Genomic DNA, 6,595 nt, shown 5'->3' on the forward strand with positions numbered 1-6,595 from the left:
ATTAAGTTGACTAAGATGTAATTAATTATATACATGACAGAGAAAGGAATAGAAAGAAACTGTGAAGTCAGGAAAGTGAAGTATAGGGGGCTCCTGTCAAACATAAAAGACTGGCACAGAACAGATGGGCTGAAGAGACTGTTTTCTGCTCTGCTATCTCATTCTATGTGAAAGGGGCATTGACTGTTCCAGTTAAATGCAGGTCTCCTGAGATCCCTCATCAGGAATCTGGGAATGTTTATCCATTGTGGTCAACAAGTGACCATCGTATTCCCACTTGATGTAGAGAAGGGCAGAAGTTCAGTCTCACAAAAGCTGAAGGTCAGGTTTCACATCTTAAAATTTCAGTAGCAGCAGCCTAATTGATTTTATTGCAGGAAGGTGCAGAGGGAATAATTTAAGGTATCTATTGAACATTTTTCATGCATTGACCCTCTCAATACTTTGCTACTCTTTGTGGATACTGCTATCAAGGATTTTGGCAAAGTGAGCTTGCCTCTTATTTTCTGCCCTAATGGATTCAACTTCCTGGAATTCACGTGTTTACTATGTTTTTATCTTATCCAAAGAAGTGATTTAATTCACTAATGTTCCAGTAGTAAAGCGCTGGCAATTCCTATTCAGATAGCTGTGATAACTGAGGGCCAACTTTCACTAACTCACTTTCAATATGAATAAGGCTCCATCATGTTCCCGAGACCCTGAAATGTTGGCTGCTCAAATATTAATCAGAGCAGCACTCTGTCCATTAACATCACTCAACATTCGCTGACCATGGCAGCTTTGCATTAAATGAGTCACTCACTAACTTTACCCATGAAAGCAAATGCAAAATTAAATGAAAAGTTATATATTTGACCCTGTGTGTTGCCTAAATGTTGCACTACACATCTTTGTAGAAGAAATCACAAGATCAGGTGGATCATTGAAAACATGTGGTTCTTATTCAATGCAGTATCAATGCTGACAAAATAGCTCCGACAAATGGAAATGATTCTAACCAATGGAAAATTTACTTAATAGTGGAAAATGAATCTAATAAGTACAAAATGGTCTTAACCAACGGAAAATGGACCTGAATAATGGAAATAGAATCTAAGCAATTGAAAATGGTTCTAGCGAATGGAAACCAATGAAAATATAACTGTCGAACAAAGGGTACGATCTTAGACTGGTGCGGATTTGTGTTGTTTTGTTGTGAATATATTTTACAACCTTGTGATGTCCCAATTAAGTACTTTTGATGTGCGGTCCCTGCTGTATTTTGAAATGCGTCACTAAATTAGGAGGTTGAAATGAGGAGGGTGGTGTTAGAGAGGCAGAGCTGTGATACGGGAAGTGAAAATGTACTTGCTCACCACATCTTCATACTGTCCACCATTCCCCTGTCCCCTATTGTTACCTTTCCAAAAGGGGATATTTTCCTGCAGTCTAATATCCACTCTTACCTCTCTTTCACTCTTCATGTATCTGAAAAAAAAACTTCTGGTATCATCTTTTATGTTAATGGCCAACTTATCTTCATATTTCATCTTTTCACTCCTTATTGCTTTTTTGGTTGCCTTCTGCTGTTTTTTTAAAAGCTTCTCGATCTTATAGCTTTCTAATGTTTGTTGCTGTATTCTATGATCTCCCATTTACTTTTATGTTGCCTTTATCTTCCCTTGTGAGGCACAGTTGTCCCACCCTCCCCTTAGAATGCTTCTCCTTCTTTGAAATGAACCAATCCTGTGTCTTTTGAATTACTCCCAGAACTTCAGCCATTGCTGCTCTGCTGTCATCCCTGCTAGTATCCCCTTCCAAACAACTTTGGCCAGCTTCTCTCTCATGTCTCTGTAATTCCGTCTACACTATAATGCTGATACTGATTTTAGCTGCTCCTTCTCAAACTGCAGGGCGAATTCTATCATATTATGATCACTTGCCCCTACGGGTTCTTTTACCTAAGATCTCTAATCAATGCTGGTCCATTGCACAACACCCAATCCAGAACAGTTGATCCTCTAGTGGGATCAACCACAAGCTGCTCTAAAAAGCTATCTCGTAGGCACTCTGGAAATTCCCCCTCCTGTAATCCAGCAGCAACCTGATTTTCCCTATCTATCTCCATATTGAAATCCCCCAAGGCCATCGTGACATTTGCCGTTTTACATACCTTTTCTATCTCCCATCGTTATTTTTTTACAACATCCTGGCTACCATTCAGAAGCTTGAATATAATTCTCATGAGGGTCTTTATACCTTTGCAGTTTCTTAACTCTATCCACATCTTCTGATCCTATGGCACATTGCAATTTGGAAGGGTGGGAGGCAGCAGAAAGGAAACTATAGACCAGTTAGCCTGATATCAGTGGTTGGGAAGTTGTTGGAGTCGATTGTTAGGGATGAGATTACTGAATACCTGGAGGCACATGACAAGATGACCCAAAGCCAGCATGGTTTCCTGAAAGGAAAATCCTGCCTGACAAACCTACTGCAATTCTTTGAGGAAATTACAAGCAGGGTAGACAAAGGAGATGCAGTAGATGTGGTGTAATTGGATTTTCAGAAGGCCTTTGATAAGGTGCCGCACATGAGGCTGCTAAACAAGATAAGAGCCCATGGAATTACAGGGAAGTTACTAGCATGGTGGAGCATTGGCTGATCGGCAGAAAACAGAGAGTGGGAATAAAGGGATCCTATTCTGGCTGGCTGCTGGTTACCAGTGGAGTTCCACAGGGGTTGGTGTTGGGACCGTTGGTTTTTACAATGTATGTCAATGATTTGGACTACAGTATTAATGGATTTGTGGCTAAATTTGCCGATAATACAAAGACAAGTGGAGGACCAGGTAGTGTTGAGGAAACAGAGAGCCTGCAGAGAGACTTAGATAATTTAGGGGAATGGGCAAAGAAGTGGCAAATGAAATACAATATTGGAAAGTGTATGGTCATGCACTTTGGTGGAAGAAATAAATGGGCAGACTATTATTTAGATGGGGAGAGAATTAAAAATGTAGAGATGCAAAGGGACTTAGGAGTCCTTGTGTGAGATGCCCTAAAGATTAATCTCCACGTTGAGTCGGTGGTGAAAAAGGCGAATGCAATGTTGGCATTCATTTCTAGAGGTATAGAATATAAGAGCAGGGATGCGATGTTGAGGCTCTATAAGGCACTCGTAAGATCACACTTGGAATATTGTGTGCAGTTTTGAGCTCCTTGTTTTAGAAAGGATATACTGACATTGGAGAGGGTTCAGAGAAGATTCACAAGAATGATTCCAGGAATGAAAGGGTTACATTTCATTCCTGAGGAATGTCTGGCAGCTCTTGGGCTGTATTCCCTGGAGTTCAGGAGAATGAGGGGTGAGCTCATAGAAACATTCCAAATGTTAAAAGGCCTGAGCAGATTAGCTATGGCAAAGTTATTTCCCATGATAGGGGATTCTAGGACAAGAGGGCATGGCTTCAGGATTGAAGGACGTCCATTTAGAACTGAGATGCAGAGAAATTACTTTAGTTAGAGGATGGTAAATCTGTGGAATTTGTTGCTATGAGTGGCTATGGAGGCCAAGTCATTGGGTGCATTTAAGGCAGAGATAGATTGGTTCTTGATTAGCCAGGACATCAAAGGATATGGGGTGAAGGCAGGGGAGTGGGGATGACTGGAAGAATTGAATCTGCCCATGATTGAATGGTAGAACAGACTCGATGGGCTGAATGGCATACTTCTGCTCCTATATCTTATGGTCTTATAGTTTTATGGCACTTCTTTCTAAAGAATTAACCATATAACCATATAACAATTACAGCACGGAAACAGGCCATCTGAATTGATTTCATTTTTTATCAGCAGAGCAACCCCACACCCTCTGCCCGCTTGCCCATTCCTTTGATACAATGTCCACCCCGGATGCTAAGCTCCCAGCTGTTCTTTTAGTCACAACTCACTCTCTAGTTGGGACCTTAATATATTGATTAAGGAAACTTGCCTAGTTCTTTTATAGTATGAGAGTCCCAGTCAATATTTATAATATTAAATTTGCCTACAATCACATCCTTGCTCCTCTAAATCCTGCTGACTATTGGTTGGTCTATAAATATAATCCCATCCCTTTTTTATTCCCCAGTTCCACCCATATAACTACAGTAGATGAGCCCTCCAGTCGGTCCTGTCTAAACACCGTCATGCATGACATTTTCCCTGATGAGGGGAAAATACCATTCCTCCCCTTTAGTACATCCCGCTCTATCATGTCTAAAAGAATGGAACTCCAGAAAATTAAGCTGCCAATCTGCTACTCCTGCAACCAGGTCTCACTAATGGCTAACATCTTCTCTCCCACACCACTGCACGAGCTGTCTGGGCACTCTGGTTCCCATCTCCCAGCAACTCCAGTCTAAACACCCCAAGACAGTATGAGCAGACCTTCCTGCAAGAATATTTGTCCCTTTCCAGTTCAGGTGCAAATCATCCTATTTGTACAGATCTCACCTTCCCTAGAAGAGAGTCCATTGTTTTTAAAAATATGAAGTTTTCCTTCCTGCACACTCTCCTTAGCCACTGTTAAGCTGTATTATCTTCCTAATTCTGGCCTTACCAGCACATGGCACAAGTAGTATTCCCAAGATCACCACCCTGGCACTCCTGTCCTTTAATTTAGCACCTAACTCCTTGAACTCACTTTGCAGGTCGTCACCACTCTTCCTGCCCATGTCATTGGCTCTGATGTGGTCCACAACCTCTGGCTGTCACCTTCACCATTAAGAATGCTACAGACTCAATCCGAGACACTTCTGACACCTGAGGGGCAACATACCATTTGGGAATCTCGTTGTCATCCACAGAACCTCCTGTCTGTTCCCGTAACCAATGAATCCCTAATCACTGCTGCTCACCACTTTTCCCCACTGCCCTTCTGTACCATAGAGCCAGGCTCAGTGCCAGAAACCCTGCTAGGTCATCCCCCACAACGGTATCCAAAGTGGTATACCTGTTACCGAGGGGAATGACCACAGGGGTACCCTGCACCGGCTGCCTATTCCCTTTCTCTCTCCTGACAGTCACCCATTTACCTGTGTCCTACACCTTGGGCATAGTTACCTCCCTCTATCTCCTGTCAATCAATCCTTCAGTCTCCTGAATGATGTGGCATTCATCCTGCTCCAGCTCCAGTTCCCTAATGCTCACGTCATCCACTTGAAAAAGGATTCATCTTAAATAAAATATAAGAAAGGAATCCACTCCCAATAATCAATCAACACAAACAATTTGTCATATAGATTATATTCAGAAGCACAACTTGTTAAAAAAGGAGAAGAAGAATGAGAACCTTTTCTTAGAACAGAGGAGAGGCATAGATGCACACAAACACATCAATCAGGAATGAGAATAGGCTGCTCATCCAATCTAACCATATTCTATGAGGAAAGGTTGAGTGGGTTCAGATTCATTCGAGTTTCAAAAAAGGGGCATAGAACAACCCAGATAGTATGTAGCCATCCAGGTGTTAGCATCAGGGATGTCTCTGATCAGACCCATAGCATTCTAAAGATGGAGGATGAACAAACAGTATCATGGTACATATCAGTACTAACGACATAGGCAGGAAAAGGGATGAGGTCCTGAAGAAAGAAAATAGGGAATTAGGCAGAAAGCTGAAAAGCAGAACCTCCAGAGTTATAATCTCTTTATTTCTTCCTGTGCCATGGGCCAGTGATGGTAAGAATAGGGTGATTTGGCAAATGAATGTGTGGCTGAAGAATTGGTGAAGGGGGCAATGGACAAGGTGTGCGAAGGGCCGGTTTCTGTGCTCTAGGACTCCGTGATTCTTTATTGTATTCTCAGTTTATGAGCAGTTAGGGAAGGGCAATAAATGATGATCATGTCAACAACATCCACATTCAACAAGTAAATAAAAAGTCATACGTTGTTCAACATTAGAAAATTAATTAGTGCCAAGAAAGTTTCCAAACTGCATTGATTATTCAGAATTAATTTGATGTTTAAAAGCATCAAGTGTCAAGTGTACGTGAACAGAGTGTTTCCGGGAATAAATCGACAGGCATAAATTTTGTATGTGTCCACGTGAACTCAGCCCATAGGAAATGTTACGTGACGAGGAACAATTCAATGATCGTGTCAAAAACATTACTGCTCCGCCCAGATTTCATCTCTCGCCTCTCACGCACAGTAAAATGATGGATATAATTCTTTCAATCTTGTCTCCAGTAAAAAAAAATACTGTTTTGCTGAAAGCATAAACGCAAATAAAACTCACAAATTATCTTTCCCGTGGGCATCCGTGTAAAGGTAGCTTCCATTTGATATTCGGCTTGTATGAGCGTGTTGAATGTACGTTGTCATGATAACTGAGTTTACAATGCTATTCATTTTAAAAGTATTCATTGGGTACTTATTCTATGGGACATCCTGAGTGCATATAAAAGCTGTCCTTTCTTTCTTAGACATTGAATTTAACTAATTACATAAACCTGAATGAAAAGTCAGTATTAATGAGGGTAATCTTGTTCAGTGATATGCTCAGAGGAAAAGAAAATTTTCTCTTGCCATGGACTCATCTTTGTGTAGAAACCTAGGTTTAGGTAGAAATTCAG

This window comes from Hemitrygon akajei, chromosome 1 (assembly GCF_048418815.1).
Source record: "Hemitrygon akajei chromosome 1, sHemAka1.3, whole genome shotgun sequence".
NCBI lineage: Eukaryota > Metazoa > Chordata > Chondrichthyes > Myliobatiformes > Dasyatidae > Hemitrygon > Hemitrygon akajei.